The sequence below is a fragment of the Equus quagga genome, chromosome 19 (genome assembly GCF_021613505.1).
Source record: "Equus quagga isolate Etosha38 chromosome 19, UCLA_HA_Equagga_1.0, whole genome shotgun sequence".
NCBI classification, from domain to species: Eukaryota; Metazoa; Chordata; class Mammalia; order Perissodactyla; family Equidae; genus Equus; species Equus quagga.
In genome coordinates this window covers 15,171,806-15,188,535 of record NC_060285.1, presented here as the reverse complement: position 1 = coordinate 15,188,535, position 16,730 = coordinate 15,171,806, and the positions used below count along the sequence as shown (strand labels likewise).

At 47.3% G+C, this 16,730-nt stretch overlaps 1 protein-coding gene and 1 long non-coding RNA gene across 3 annotated transcripts in view; one reads left to right on the top strand and one right to left on the bottom strand.

Annotated features, from left to right (window-relative positions):
* SYN3 (synapsin III) overlaps positions 1–16,730 on the bottom strand; it is a 453,079-nt gene that overhangs the window by 224,744 nt on the left and 211,605 nt on the right. The gene's annotated exons all lie outside the window — the stretch shown is intronic.
* LOC124230610 (uncharacterized) lies at positions 62–16,535 on the top strand. Of its 2 annotated transcripts, XR_006886228.1 has the most exons (6): positions 62–189; positions 8,452–8,714; positions 8,895–9,015; positions 9,306–10,261; positions 14,773–14,906; positions 16,364–16,535. It is a non-coding gene; the product is annotated as an uncharacterized LOC124230610 (long non-coding RNA). The 2 variants fall into 2 exon arrangements; XR_006886229.1 differs by lacking the exon at positions 14,773–14,906.

Below are 16,730 nucleotides of genomic sequence, written 5' to 3'. Positions count from 1 at the left end.
ATTCCATAACAAGACAGGAAACAAATGAGTTTTCAGGTCTTGTAGTTCTAACACAAGCAATCCGGCTTCCCTCAGTCTGTAGATCTGGGCCTTGAAGGATGTTTAGGAGGTAGTTAATCCGTTCCCCAGGATCTCACCGGATCCTCCCCAGGGCCATTGGGACCAGAAACCGCCATTGCCATTAAACAGGTAAGAGGGCTAAAGACATGGGGAGGGGAGGGGCTTGGTCTCAGTTCACAACGGAGTCCGACCCTCTTGATAATTGAATCCTTGTCCTATGGCTCCCTTCCTACATTTTCTGAGCTTCTCACATGGTCACTAAGGCGTAGGCCTGGCTCCTTCTTTGCTTTCTCTCATGAGTACACATTTATGTTGCCTGAATGCCTAGCCTAGGAGTTCGTGATGCAGTCTGGGGCCTCGAAATAGGAGTATGACAAATAACAGAACTATAGCTTCAGATGGAGAGGCAATAGGGAGTGGTAGGGACTGTGGTGTGCAGGAGCACACTTACCTAGTCTAACCTGGACAGCTGCTCCTCAGCACCTGCTAATTACGCCCTGGCTAGGTGGACTCAGAGACTCTGGTAAGCCCTAAATCTTCCACTTGTAGTTTTTACACTTTGGTTCTAGCATCTTTTGAGGGAAACTCAACCATGTTTTCTAACAACTGACAATCCCTGCTGGGCATGAAATCTGGAGGCAGACTGCCTGGGTTCAACTCCCAGCAATACTACTCAATAGCTGTGTCAACTTGGCGCGCCACTTGAACTATCTGTGCCTTAGTTCCCTTATCTGTAAAATGAGAATGATAATGGTATCTACCTTATAGGGCTGTATGAGGGTCGAGTGAGCTAACATATGAAAAGTCCTCAGTTAAAGCAATATAAGTGTTTATTATTATTATTATTTCCCTCTCTCCCAGGTTAAACTTTTTAAGTGCTTTTAACTGTTCTCCATACTCCACGATTTTTAGGGTTTTCTGATCTCTCTGTTTGGAGGGCAAGCCAATGTAGCTCCCACGATCCCCTCCTCTTAGTATTCACATCCTTGCATAATTCCCTTTCTGAATGCGGGCAGGGGCCTAGGACACGCTTTTGACCAACAGAACACGGCAAAGCTGACAGGATGTACGTGATCACGCCACTTAAGACTGCAATGCTGGGAGCAGACTCTCTTCTCTGCTGGCTTTGAAGAAGGAAGTTGCTGCACAGTGAGCTGCCTATGGATGGAGTCCTGTGGTGAGGAACTGAGGGTGAACTCCAGCCCACAGCCAGCAAGAAACTCAGTCCACAGGCAACTGAATGTCGCCAAAAATCACGCGAGTGAGGAGGTAGATTCTTCCTCAGTCGAGTCCCAGATGAAACTGCAGCCTGAGTCAACATCTTGATTGCAGCCTTGCAGAGGACCCAGCAAAGCCTTGCCTGGACTAACCGTGAGATAATAACCGTGTGTTGCTTTAAGCCACTAAGTGTGTGATAATATTATCACACAGCAATAGATAACTAATACAGTCAACTAACCACAAGGATAATTCTCCCCTATCCTCCCCCCTTTGGAAACTGTCTAACATGTCACTGGTCTGCTTAACACAGGAGTCTTGGAATAGAACAGTGTATCACACAAACAGCCATTATCTGCACGCTGCATGAGGCGTGGCCATAAATAACATCACTGCTTTTCTCACTGGCATAAGAGAACAGAAGTACTTGTTCATACAAGAGCAGAGCTTGAGCCCTTACTGTGTGCAAAGCACTGGGCTGGATGTTACGAGGCCAAGGAGTCATCTCTCTGGTCTCTGCCCTCCTCACCTGGTACAGGTGATACCTTCAGCTCATCTGTTTTCCTCCTAATTCTCTTCCCTCTTTGTGTTACTTTTCTCCATCAAAGAGGAGACAGAGGAAGAAAAAAGCAGGTGAACCACCTGTTGGGGGGCGGGGCAGAGTGGGGAATTCGAGGGAGCATCCAGTACCGCTCTGCATTATGGAGGGTTATACCAAGATTCCGTGGCTTACGGCGGCAGAGCCAGGGTTAGAACCGTGCCTTCTGACACCTAGCACAGCGCTCTTTCCTCAAATTAAAACCTGCTGTTTTCTTCCTTGCGAGCAGTAAGAGGCTGACATTGTGGTCCCAGGAGGAATTTTGGTGCTAGGTGCCATCAGAGGGGCCCCTCCTTCCTTTCTCTTTGCTCTGGGGCAAATGAACTGGCTTCTCTGAACCTCAGTCTCCTCATCTATAAAATGAGCCTAATAATAACTACTTCATAGGGAGTCCAGGAAGACTGTGGGATGATAGCTGTAAAGTGCATGGCTGCAAGCAAGTGTAAGCTCCCACGATTCTCTTCTTTCGGGTGGATTTAAAACTCTCCTGCATCCGACTATGCGCTCAGTCACCGAGCAACTAAATTGTGCCTGACACCTTCCCAGAAGGCATCTTCTTGGATTAAGGATCTAGCAGAACTTTCGCCTCACCCAGGCAGTCTTCTCATGTTACCCTAAGCGAAGGAGCCCCCGCACGCTCCCCGGCTCCCAAGTCACTCAGTTTTCTTGTCTTCATTGCACTTACGACCCACTGAAATGGTTCATCCACTTGTTTCCACACCTGCTATCTGCCTCCACCATGCAAACACAAGCTGTGAGGATGGACCCGGCTTCTGTCCTGCTTGCTGCTCTACCCCAGTACCCAGAACGGGGTCAGATCTGGCAGAGCTGCTCAATAAATAAGATGCGAATGAATGACAGAGCCCGTCTTGCTTTTTCCTATGAGAACTGGCCTGAAGAACAAGGAGAAAGAGAAATCCAAGGAATTCAAACCACTTCAAAGAAGAAAAAGTACAGCCTCTAGCAAAACACGCTCCCACTTACTTATTGTGCATTCTCCACGGCCCCAGCATCCCTCGGCAGGGGGTATCTCATTCAGTTCCCCCGTGGGCCTTATGAGGCAGGGGACCTTAGCGCCCCCAGTTCGTAGATGAGGAAGCTGAAGTTCAGGGAAGAGAAATCTTCTGTATAAATGCACACAGTTAGGAGGAGGCACAGTGAGATGTGGAATGCAAACCCCGCGTGCCAACTCCAGGGGGCGAGCTGCTTCCCATGGCAAAGCTGATGGTGGCCTTGTGATTAGGAAATACACACTGGAATACTGAAGCATGAAGGCGCATCATGTCTACTCATCAACAGTTGTGCATGTGTGCGTGTGTGTGTGAGAGAGAGAGACAGAGAGACAGAGGGAGAGAGACAGAAAGACAGAGGGAGAGGGAAGTGAGGAAGGGAAGAGAGGAAATGTGGTACTATGTTAACATTTGGGGAATCTGGGTGAAAGGTATCTGATGATGCTTTGAACTATTCTTGCAACTTTTCTATAAGTTGGAATTACGTCAAAATAAAACACTTTTTAAAAAGCCGATGGTGGGAAGAAGACACAAGTCGTCTATTGGTGAGGACGGGCTCAGATGGCACTTGGTTAGAATGAAGCAGGGAGCCGGGCGAGGCTGGACAGACTCCGGGCCCAAAGCCCAGGCTGAGCGCTCAGGCTTTGTTGGGGAGGCAGTGCACGAACACTGGGAGGGACAGTGACAACACTCCGCTTTTAACCAAGTCTGCCCATCCTCAAGCACCCCAAAGGCTTGACAAGCCAACTTCTGCATGCAGTTGCTTATTCCTGAAGTTATCCACAGGCCGGCACACGTACACGGTCAGGGATGGCATCTTTCCCTCCCAGTGCAGTTTCCACTCAAGGTCCGTGCAACATGCCACCCTCTCCATCCCAGGACAGGAGGGGACACTGTCATGTAATCGTCCCCTGGGGAAGTGGAAGCAGACACCCTCTGCACATTCCAAAAAGTGCCCAGAGAGGGTAATTAACTCATCTAAGGTCACAAAGGTGGCGGAATTTGGACTAGAACACCAGTGTTGTAGGTTCCTATCAAGTCCTTACATTCTTACTTCTTGGTGCCGCCATCACTATATCATCAAAGGGCTCACGGTTAACCTTGAGTCCTGGTTCCTTGCCTTGAAATACAGACACCCTCTTTCCACTATTTTCTAGAGGAGCTGTCCATGGGAGAAGGTTGTGTATACCCATCCCAAAATATGGGCTTTGGAGTCAGACACAATTTGCTGACGTCACTTCCTATGGGATGACCTCAGGCAAGTGAGTTAACCTCCCCGAGCTTGTTTTCTCATCTGAAAGATGAGGACAATGATGTCTACCTTATTGGGATGTTGTGAAGACTCATTATCTTCAAGTATTTATTGGACACTGCTCCAGGTGCTGCAAGTAGAGTGGTGAGGGCCCTGGCCTCAAGGAGATTCCATTCTAGTTGGAAAAGACAATGAATACAAAATAAACACATACGGTTTTTTCAGATAGTGATAGGTACTGAAAAGAAAATAAATCTGGAACGTGGGACAATGGGAGGTACCGGGACAAAGGGAATGACCAGGGATGGTTGTGCCACTTCAGCTAGGACAGACGTCACTGAGAGGTGATAGACATCTGAGCTAGAAGCTGAATAACAAGAAGGAACTGGCCCGTGGCAAGATATGGGGGGAGGCTGAGCGAGGAGGAGGGCAGCCCCGGAGCAGGGCCTGAGCTCGGCTTGGTGAAAGGACGGAAGGAGGCCAGCCAGGTGGGCATGTGATGAGCTCGAGGGAGAGCGGGGGTACAAGGGCAGTGATAGCAGGGGCTACGTAGTGCTGGGTAATGAAAGGGGAGGCATTTAGCATTTATTTTAACTGCACTAGGGATCTACAGAGAGGTTTGAGCAGGAAAGTATATATGCAACATTAGTGCAGGACCTGGCAGAGGGTAGATATTTAAGGCAGAATAGCTTTATCATTGTTTATCATTCCTAGGCAGCACCACCAACCATTACAGACTTCCAAGAGGTGGGTGGCCCATGCATATCTTCCTTCTAGAGGCCCGGTGCCTGGAAGCACCTGCCCAGGGAAGGGCAAGAGCAGAAGGAGCCACTCCTGACCCCTCTGACTTCCTCCCTCCTCGCCACCGTACCCTCCACCCCAAAGCAGATGCCAGCCGCCTTTGCCAGGCTGAGGGGCACCCAGGGTAGGATCGCTGGGCCCCCTCCAGCTGGCTCCAGCTCCAGGCCTCCGAGCCGCCTTCACGTTGCCGTAAAAATGCAAAGCATTCCAGCCATTTTAATTACTGGGCGTTGCATAAGCCAGCAACCAGTTCATACAAAGGAACAACAGACAAAAAAATGATTTTTCAACATGCCTTCAGCCTCTCCCCTCCTTTTCTGCAGAAATCAGCCTCCAATCACTGGCTCCCAGCCTTGAAAAGCACTCCAGGTATGCGCAATCTCGCATAGAGTTTGTTGATGTAACATCAGGAGCTTTTTTTCTCTAAATACTTGAGGCAAAGGCAGTTCCAGCTACCTTCCAGCGGTTTGGAAAGTTCCGGGTCATATTCTTACTTGACACGCTAAGACTGTCACAGGGGTTCCATATTATACACACTGAGAATTTTGTTATAAAACAGAGTTCAGTGTGCAGGGAGTCTGCCTGGGCACCAAGGCAGGGGGCTTTTAGTTCCTGAAATTCCAAAATGACCTCATTAGAAGATTTTTCCAAAGCTTGAACCCCAAACACAATATTCCAGTAACGCCTGGATGTGGAGAAGATTTTCTTAAAAGTTTGTAATGTGACTAGAGAAGACTTCAGGTTTCCTAATTCTCATTTTTCAATGCTTCTGAACTCTTTCTTCACAAATAATCCAGCAGTTTGTTGAGGACCTACTATGTGCTGAGTTCTCAAAAGAGAAAACTCAATTAGCCTTTGACAATTAACTCACTTTCTAAAACAGGGAAAATGACACAGAAACTGACAATCCCAGCGTAGCCCGATGAGTATCAAGTCAGAGACAACCTCTGATGGGTGGCACGCAGCTTGAGGGGAAGGAGAGGCTCCTTGTAGGGGTTGATGCCTAGTAATAATACTGACAGAGTCCATTCATTGATGGCTGACTGTGCCGGCATCCTGCTAAATCCTTTCCATGTATCATCTTGTTTACTCCTCACAACTCTGTGAGGTAGGCACTAATGCTATCCCTGTTTTACAGAAGAGGAAACTGAGGCACAGAAAGCTTACTTGACTAAGATCACACAGTGAAGAAACAGCAGTGGTGTGCTGGTAAATATTTAACCAGCACTCCAGGACAAAAAGCCCTCTTTGTAGCATCCACCAATTGCTATGGTGTAAATACTCCCATCATGGCCAATTTTAAGTTACTATGTGATGTCACTGAATGCGGAGCTGGGAAGAACATGCAGAAGCAGTCCATTATATAATATTTCCACCATGCAGATACAATAGATGGAAATAACTTCAAAGCATCAATAGCAGTGTAATGTAATAAAATAATTAAGAAGTGATGAGTTTTAAGTATTCATTACTCTTGTTTTTAATATAATTTATTTAACTGTAAGTTTATATAATTAAATTTGTAATAATTGCTGTGATTAACAACTGTCTTGCAAAATTCCAGAAATTTAACATCAGCTCTCACAAGGCAGTGTGAACCGGCTCCAGCACACCACTGGGGGCTCCAGAACCTCGCTCTTCACCCCTCTAGACAAGTAAGAGGTAGGCAGACGAAAGGAGGAAAGAGCATGAACGAAGACCGAAGACATGGCTACGAGAGAACAGAACCACAATAACATTTAGTATTAGCAAAATGTTTTCAACCAACGCCCAGAGTGCAAGGAGGTGGTGAGAAGCACAGAATCGAACACCGAACTTCAAATTCTGGTTCCACCATTTATTAACTGTGTGATCTGGACCAAGTTACTGAACCTCTCTGTGCCTCAGCTTTCTTTTCTGTGAAATGGGCATGATAATAGTTGTGAGAATGAAATACATTTATGCCTGTAAAGTACACAGAAGTGGGCCTGGCACATAACAAAGACTCAATGTTAGTGATTTATTATTTAATGGTTGAAATTACCTCTGTGAATTAGATGCTTGTCCTCACTTTATAGAGAATAAATATAAGTTTAGAGAGAAGCTTAGATGGAGGAGATGGGACTCAGACAAGTGTTCCGATTCTAGCTTCTGTGCTCATGCCAAGTGTGGAAATCACCTTGACCCCCCTGAGTACTGTCTTTGGGAGGCTTGCGGATGGACTCACTGCCCGCTCAGAGTCTCTTCTGATTCACGTTCTCACACACACCTTGATCCATGGGTGCAAGGCATTCTGGGAAGGAAGACCCACCTGGTGACAGACCCCGGGCATCTGCCCCAGGATCCTTGTATTTTCTGCATGTTCACCTTCTCCGTGAACAGGCAGGCCAGCAGGGTGGTTAAAAGCATGCACTCTTGGGCCATTCTGCTCTGATTCAGATCCCTGCACAGCAGCAACCTGGCCACGAAATCCTAAGCAAGTTATGTAACCTCTCTGTACCTTTGTTTCCATGCCTGAAGAAAAAGGATGGTGAGGACAACCCCATCGACCTCACAGCTCTTGCTATAAGGATTCACATGAATTAATATACACGAACCGCCTAGAAGAAAGCCCGGCACCCAGTAGGTCCTCTATAAGAATTAGCTCTTGCCATCAAGTTTTTGTTTTCTTTTCCTCCTCCTTTCTCCCCTTCTTTGGGTATTACTTACATGGTCAAAGGGGATATGGGAATATGCTCTTCTTTTTTTTTTTTTCTGCTTTATCTCCCCAAACTCCCCCTGTACACAGTTGTATATCTTAGTTGCAGGTCCTTCTAGTTGTGGGATAGGCTCTTCTTGAATAAACACAGATCAAAGACTGCTTGAGGGCAGGGGCTAGTCTCATTCATCTCTGTACCTGGGGGCCACACCCTGGTACACACGGGCTCCCAGTGAGAATTTGCTCTGTGCCAGGTACTGTGTCAAGGGCTTTATTCACATTCTTTGTTTGATCCTCATGAAGATCCTATGAGGCATGAATCTCTCCTCATTGTATCGTTAGACATCTGAGGCTCAGAAAGGTTAAGGAAATGGTTTAAGGTCACAGTGAAAAAGCGAAGACGGATCAAAACCAAGATTTGTTGATATCACAAGCCTTGGTCCCTAATCCCCTTGTCAGTCTGCCTTCCAGAATATTCCATGGGAAGTTTTGAGATCATAAAATCCAACACTCTGGTTTTACATTTGAAGAAAGAGGGTTCATTGATTTATTCAAGGTTACCCAGCTATTGTGTATGGCAGAACTGGGACAAAAACCTGGTATATTGCTTCAATCTCCTGCTTGAAATTTCAGAAGGAAATGAAGCCACATTCAGTAGTTGTTAAAATGTACCGATCAGTATTCTCTCAGCCTTCCTCTGGATTCTGGGCCCTTTCTTTGTAATACAAATGTAATTTTCCTGTGGCATCCATCCAAATTCCAAGTAAAGACAGGCACACCCACACCCCCAGGAATGGCCTGCCATGTGATTTCTCCTGCCTTCTCTCCACTGCAGACCAGGCAGAGCAAGAGACGCATCTCACTTGTCTGCTGATAAAGCCCCCTCGCTGGCCCTTGGTGGGGCGGTACTCTCTCCCTCTACTTGGTTGCATCGCACAATGAGCGCTCCATTGGAACCCCAAAGACGAAGAGGAAATCACCAGCACTTCAAACGCCCCCTTGAACCTATGGGCAGAGCGACTTTGCAGTTTCCAGAAAGAGCACTGGTTTGGAAAGAGACCTTTAGGTCTGAATTACAGCTCTGCCACTTCCTTGCTTGTAAGAAACTGGACATGCAGTTTAACTTCTTTGAGCCTCAATTTTCTTACTACAAAATGGGCATGAAGTAATGTCTGTTATTTAGGGTTATGAAGATGAGAGGAAATACTGCCTTGAAAGTGCCTTGTACATAGTTGATACTCAACTAATATGAGTTCCCTTCTTTGTTTCTTGTCCTAGAACCTTTTTCAGCATATCATCCTAAGGTTGATGAATGTTACAGGGAAGGAAAATGATGATTTACTGTATCTTTCTCATGAGATGAATCAGAGAAGCCTGCAGTGATGGGAAGATTGACAAGGTAACAAAGTGTCTGATCTCTTGTTTTGCCTTTGCCGATAATCCTGTGTGACCATATAATAGTCTTCCTTTCTGGGCCTTTTTCCATGTCTGAAAATGAGGGGGGATTGGATTTGGTGACCCACAGTTCTCTTCTAGCTCCTGACTCTCTGTCTTACCATAATATGGGTTCCCAAACATCTCCCCACTCCCCGATTGGGGGACCCAGCTCTGTCGCCTCAGGGCATGCTTGACCCTCCTGTTGTAGTTTGCACCAACCACCACTGTTTTCTTGTCTTTCTCTCCCACTAGACTGGAAACTCCTTGAGGGCAGGTCTGTGCCTTGCTCACCGTTAGACCCTGAGTGCCTGGTGTGGAGCAGTGGACACTCAGTGAATGTCTGGGAATATCTGAAGGAAGGAGGGAATGAAGGGAAGAACCCTGTCCCTTTCCTCCAAAGAGTTGATAATCATACTGCGACACACAAACTGTGCGGCACATAGAGACCGTGGGTGGAGGAATGATAATGAAGGCCCCATCCACGACTTGGAAAGAAGGCTGGCTGTCTTCTGAGTACTGAAGCCATGCATTCACACACCCTGCAAGTGCTTAGCCATCTGTGATCGTAAATCAAGACATTAAGGGTAGGGCTCAAAATCCAGAACCCAAACTAGCTGACAAGAGGGTAATCACTGGATGGAGACTGCAATTTAAAACACGGAAACCAGATGGATTGTAATATTCCCAGTGCAAAAAGTCTGGGCAAAAGAAGGGAGGAGTGGCAAGCTTGGAGCAGAGAACCAGGAAGACCCAAGGGCACAAAACTGGCAATGTGTGTCCAGCATTGTCATTGTCCAGCAAGAGGGGCTCTTGCCAGCGGGCGTGAACATTGTCACTCCCTTGGCAAGAGCCTTCGCTTCAGTGAGAAGGAGAATTCCGAAGTATTTCGGCTGAAAGACCCTTCTTACGTGATGACCTCAATCATTCTCACACACTAAAGTAACCTTCTGATGTGAAACTAGCTTGGCACAAAGCTTTCTATGATTATCGGGAGGAAAATATGGGGATCACGTTAACTTCAGTGCCCTAGCCTATGTGACTATTAAATATCTCATGGGAAACAAAGACAATGGAATTGTGGTTGGCTTGTTGGTCTGTTATGAATCATAGTGTCCCTGGGACTGCTCAACTCTGGGAACTGAATCCAGTTAAGTTTCTTGACCCAAGAAGCTGGATACCAGAACCTCTGTTATGGTGACTTTGAGAAGGTGAGACTCTGATCACCCCCACCCTTCTTTTCCCTGTCACTCATTGGTTAGCTTATTCTTTCAATGTTCGGTAAGTGTCTAGATGTGCAGGTGCTGTGCTAGGCATCAGAGAAGCTCCTGGAATTGCTTGCTGTCTAGAGGAGAGAAAATCATATCAATCACTAGGAGCAACAGACTGAGGGAGGTGCTGGGTGGAAATCTGGGGGAAATTATGTGAGTGGGAAGGGAATGAGAGAGGAGAGGCCTCAGAGGGGTGGTCAATTCTGTTGAGGGAAAGAGACGGTCAAGAAAACATCCATGAGGTGGTGACTCTCACTGAATCCTGAAAGATTAAAGAATCCTGACAGATGAGACAGAGACGGGTGGGGAATATATCGGGGGAGGGTGGATTCCAGGCAGCGCGCAGTGTGAACAAGCCTCGGAGGCATGAAACTGATACCCGGAAATAAAGGGCTGGAGATGGGAATGAGGTTATAGGTTTGGAGAGATAAGCAAGGACAGGGCCCCAGGGTGTAAGTGTGGGGATAGCGACCACGATGTATTCCATGTGAATGGTCCCCCGGGAAAAGCCTCATCACAGAGGGCCTCATATGCCTTTCTTTGGAGTTTAAGACTGTGCAGAAAGCCGTGGAGAACAAATGGATCATTTTAAGCAAAGGACAGCATAATTTCCAATTTATCTTTGAAAAAACTTTACATGGGCAGCAGTGCAAAAATTGAATTTGATAGAGAAAGACTCTGGACAGGCTGCCCAATTACATGACTATTGAAATTGTCAGGAAAGAATCGACGGGGGCCTGATCCAAGGCAGAAATGGTGTGAATGGAGAGAAAAGGATGGTTAGAAGAGGTGTGTGGAGTGAGAATCTATAGGACTTGGTGAATGATGGTCCCATTGGTGGCAGTGGGTAACATCGCAGGGGGGCTGGGGGGAAAGACAAGGAGTGTTGGACCCTTGGAGTCTAAGGAGGCCATGGAACTTCCAGGTGAAATTATCCAGCTCAGCAGGATGTGGCTGTGTGCAGTGCCCATTCCAGAACACACAGCATGGTGGTAGGACAACCAGGGGAGAGGGTGGGGTTAGCCGGGAGAGTGTGGAGACTAGATGAGAAGGGGAGGCAGCCAAGGACAGAAAATTGGGGAACACCTACATTTTAGTGACAAGAAGAGCCTGAAGAGTCTGCCAAGAAGACTGGGAAGGTACCCAGTTGGAGAGGTAGAAAGCAAAACCCCAGAGAAATTGAGTCTCAGCAGCCAAGGAAGAAGGCGATGGATGTCAAACGCCCTTTGGCCATCTCCATAGCACAGGACAAGTCAGTTTCAGCTCCAGCAGGTTCCCCTGGAGAGAGCTCAATGGGCCTTGGCAGAAACAGGATCTCCAGGCCAGTCTAACAGGAGACCAGCCACACGTCCATCCCATTCCCACCCAAGCCACAAGGGCACCCGGTGGAGACACACGTGTGCGTCTTCTGTGCAAAGCCAAGCACACAACCTTCAAAGAAACCACAAAGGAGCTACTCATTTTTAAAGGAAAAACATACGAACTCCACAGGCATAAGGAAGACATTAAGACAGGGTCGAGGAGAATTTCTCCCTCTACTTCATATTACCCTGAACAGAAATAATCGACTGACTGAGCAAATAGTCATTAAAAAAAAAAAGAAAGGCAAGAGCTGGCATATTAATTCTGTTTCCCATCTCCCACCACCCCAGAAACCTGGGGCACAAAACGTCTCTACACACGTGCACATGTGTTTTCTGGCTTAAAATCCCTGGGAGGGGCTCTCGGGGGAAAGAAAAGGGAAAACCTCAGGATTGAGATGAACACAGCCAGAGACCCTTACTGAGGGGTCTTCACTCCACGGCAGGGCTGGAAGGGGCTGGGCAGGAGATGCTCTGCAATTTTACTGCCATGAAATTGGCTCCAGATGGAAGGGAGAGAAGGTGTTTACTCCCTGTCGGTGCCAGACGCAGAGAGAACCTGAAGCACCTACCCTCTTAGGTTCGTAATTCCCCAGGGCTGGCAGCAACCCCACTGAGGGTCTGGCCCGGGCCCATGGTGATGGGTGGACCAGGCTGTCTATTGCTTGGAAAAGGCTCTTTTGAATGTAATGACTTTCAGATGGACTGTGGGTTTGGGGGAGGCATTGTGGCTAGGAGGGGAAGGTAGGGAAGAAAAGAGGTGTTTCCCTCTAAGGCAACAGAAGTGACAGTCTCATCAGTGTCTTCTCCAGGTTTAATTACCAGAGGCCAGCTCTGCCCTGGAAGAGGGGCACCGTGGCATCCTCTGCCGTGTTCCCAGATCTCCCAGGTGCCCCCCAACTCATGATTCACAAATATGTAGCTTCCAGAGAGGATGTCTCCCCTCAGGCTGACATGTGGCCAGCTCGGGGGTGGAGGAGCTGGGCAGCTGCGGACCCAGACAGGATGCTGACTGAGAGCTTTGTGGCCATTGCAGACGGGAGGGGTGAGCTTCACCCACTCAAAGCACCCGCACCCCACTGACTAGTGTGGAATTGTGCCTCTCCCACCTTCTCCGCGAGACTGGCGAGAATGCCGGCTGACGGAACCGGTGTTCTCTGGCTTACAGCGCCCCCTAGCACTGGTCAGAGGGATAGGGCTCCACGCAGTTTCCCGAGGACTGCCACCTGCCTGTCTGAAGACCCACTGGGAAGGGGTGGCTGGTGCCAATCACTTCGACTCATTTAACCAATACTCACTGACTTCTTTGTCACCAACATTCAATCTCTGTGTTCAAGGGGCTTACAGTCCAGAAAGGGAAACAGATGGGCCAACAATCACATTACAGTAAGGTAAATCGTGTGAAGGAAGAAAGCACAGGATGCTGTAGGGATACATGCGAGGGGGTTGACAAAGACTGGGCAGGGGAATCAGATAAGGCTTCCTGGAGGAGGTGACATTTAAGCTGTGACTTAAAGGCAGTATAGGAGTTCAATGAATTTTGGAAATAAGTTATGGGGACAATAAAAGACATATTTCCTGTCTTTTTAGCGCTTATGATCAGAGGCAAATGGACAGATAAACAAGTAATTACAACAGGGCTCTATCAGATGCCTTTGCTGTCACAATCTTTGTTTTCAGCTTGAGTCTTCGAGGAGAGAGCAGAATAGGAAGTCAATAAGTGTTGATCAAGAGATTGATGGACGAGCTTCACTTTCAGGCACATTCGATTTGTCTCAAACCTTTTAAATGGCAAGATCTATCTTCCCTTCAGAAACACCTTGTCCTTGAGAATTTTCCATGGAATCTTAGACTTTTTGAACCAAAGGGGATCTTGGGGACCATTGAATTGTATCTTTCATCCAATAAACACGGAAATTGAGGCCTGGACAGGTAAGCAGATTTTTCCATACAGGCAACTCTTCTTCTGCAGCAACCTTTAAAGCAAATCTCAGGTCTTTTGCTTTTTTTTTTTTAACCCCAGCGTCTCTGGTTCCCCGGGAAGAAAGTTTTCATGCGTCTCTTTGCAGCGATATGTTCGGAATGTTTTCAAAAGGTATTAGATAATTTAGAAAGGGAAAAAATAAACACATAAGAGTTACACTTCTGAGGAGTACAGAGCTGTATTCATTCTGATCGGCTCCAAGAGAACTATTCAGTCAGTGCAGGTGGAATTCCCGATGTGCTGGGCACTGTACAAAGAGACTCTGAGACAAACTGGTCTACTGATCTGAACCGCAGATCCAGGACTGTGAGTGGCTGGGGTTTCCATGGCCAGAATGCAAGCATTAGGTCACAGGCTATTGTCTTAGGGAGACTGCAACACAAGCTCGGCTCTGCCGATAGCTGACTGTGAGACTTAGGGCAAATTCCTTCACCTGTCTGAATGTTGCTTTCCCCACCTATAAAATGAGGATGGGGCGTCTCTGAGCTCCTTTTTAAGGACTCCTAAATGTCCATGAGAGACTTCTCATAGATTCCAACGTCCTATAACTTGACATGAAGGGGGCGCGCACGGCCTCTCCTTTCCTAGAGAAGTTTCACAAAAGGGAATATCGGGTCAGCCTGGTAGGTCTGAGGACAGGCCAGGCAGATTTGGCAATTTCTTCAGTTCTTCTGAGGTTTATAAATCTATCATTGTTCTTAGCTGTCAAGAGAAAGTGGGAGAGCCAGTCTCTTCCTTCTTACTGTTAGCCCCAGGTCCACTCCATCCAGCTTATAAAGTGGCCTTGAAAAAGCAATTCTTACATATTATTAGATCCATGGACACCATGACATCCTGATTGATGGCTGTGAGGTCTGCTTGCTGGAGGGGCTGACCCTGGCAGTAGGGCCCTCCTCCACCGGGATTCACCGGGCTCACTCTTTCTCTTCCTCAAGATGGGGACTGAGCTGACCTCACACGGGTGGGCAGATGCGAGTTCCCTCAGGTTAGACATTAGGGAAAACTTCCCACCTGAAAGGGAAGCTGAATACAAAGATGCTGCATGGACCAGCTTAGGATAGGGAGCAAGAGGAAATAAACCAAAAGGCAATTTTATTATCTTTCAGCTGGAAAAACAATCAGATGACTCTTGCGCTTACGTAATTAAGTACGAGCCGTCATCAAATGCCTCAGATGCTTCTATACAGAACCTGCTGCTCAAAGTTCAGCAACAGTTATACGTCTGATACTCATATTCTGGGTAAGCCTTCCCTTGGAGAAAATATTGGCATTTTGGACAAAATCATAAAGTGAAAGGAAAATAGAGAAGAGAGGACCTCTCTCACTTAAGATGCTTATCCAAAGTGGATTTGGTCTGGAAAGGCTTATAAAACCTTCCACATGACTGGCACGGTGCAGGCATAAGCGAAACTCTCAAATCCCACCAAGCATGCCCTCATTCAACCTGTAGCCTTGGAATGGCCTCTGGAGGGTCCATTGCTCAAGACTCACCCGGCTGGGCACGCCCACACCCAAGTCCTCTGGGACCCTACTTTGTGCAATGAGGGCTGAAAAGCTGTGTGGGCACGTATCTCAGACCTCAAAGTGCTTCTCGTGTGGTTGAGGAAGTAACACAATCATCCCCCAGAAAACAATGAGCAACGTGCTGGAGTAAACGTCCACGGAGGGAGAAATGTCTACGGGTCAGACTATAGTCAGAGTCGAGGCCGGAAGGGTCCTAAAAGTTGCAAAGGGGACAAGATAGGATAATGTGGAAACTAGATTCCCTTCCTTACAGCTAAAATTTCTAAGTGGGGGCAAGGAGTTTAAAAAATCTTGGAAATACCATTTCCAATGAAATGTTCTGCTTCTGCCCCCCCGATGTCACTTCTCCGAGGTGGAAGCAGAGAAGTTTCTGAGAAAGAAGTTGAACTTGCATTTCTGAGCAGTATTCCCAGTGCTTATTTTATTCCAAACGTTTAGCATTTCTGCAGCCAAAACATTCAAGTCTCTTTCTAGATGAGATGAATTGGGAGAGATAGGGGAAGAGGCTCAGGAGTAGAAAGATAGACACTCCAGCTGCAAAAGGATGTTTGCACAGCAAGAGCGAACGGCGGCGGCTAAAGTCCAGGGAAATAAATGTTGCTCTTAAGGTGGAAACAAGTGAATTGAGTTCCTGGCTGGTTGCCAAGTCATGTCACCTTTCTGCGCCAGTTTCCTAATCTGGAAAGTGTGAATGATATTTTGTGTTTTTCCTATCTAAGAGGATTCTTGTGAGATATAGCGAGGTGAGGTATGGAAAATATAAGGCAGGATCAAGATGTTACTTCATAATGACAGTCCTAGTATTAGTTAATAGCAATCATCTATTAGAGCTAGTCATCTAGGATCCTGGATAGTTCTCTAGAATCTGGTTTTACCCCAGGTTTAGATCGGTTCACTCCCAAATTCCTTGCTGGACAGTGGAGACCCGTCCGCCCTAGGTGGGGTTACCATTTTCTCTGGCCCTGTCTACTTGTTTTTCAAATAACCTCAGGGTCTTTGCACTTGCTGTTCTCTCTGGTGGTCTCTCCTCCCAGATCACCACCTGACTGAGCCTTCTTGTTCACATCTCAGCTAGGAAGCCTCCTCTTCAGAGACTTTCTCTTATTATCCTATAGAAAGCAGTGCACCCCTCAGTCATTTCTAACCCATTACTCTGTCTTGTTTTCTTCATAGCACTGCCACCATCTAAAATTACCCTACGTATTCATGGATTTACTGATGGATTGCCTGCAAGTTCCATGGGCGCAAGGACTTTGTTCTGCTCATCCCAGCATCCAGAACAGTGTTTGTTGAATGACTTCACAATTTACTCCCGGTGAGCCCAGGGAAACGATCGTCTATTACAGCCAGCTCCCGAAGGCAGATGGCTTTCTCATATCCAGGAGAGTCCGGGGCAGGGGTGGGGCAGTTGGGGAGGTAGGTCATCTACCTAGTTCCTTCCCTTCTGGCCCTGCTCCTTCCAGAGAAGGCGGACAGTTAGCCGCTTCCCTAGCCTTTCTACCAGGCGCAGTTAACGTCTCCAGGACCAGGGCCCCTCTGA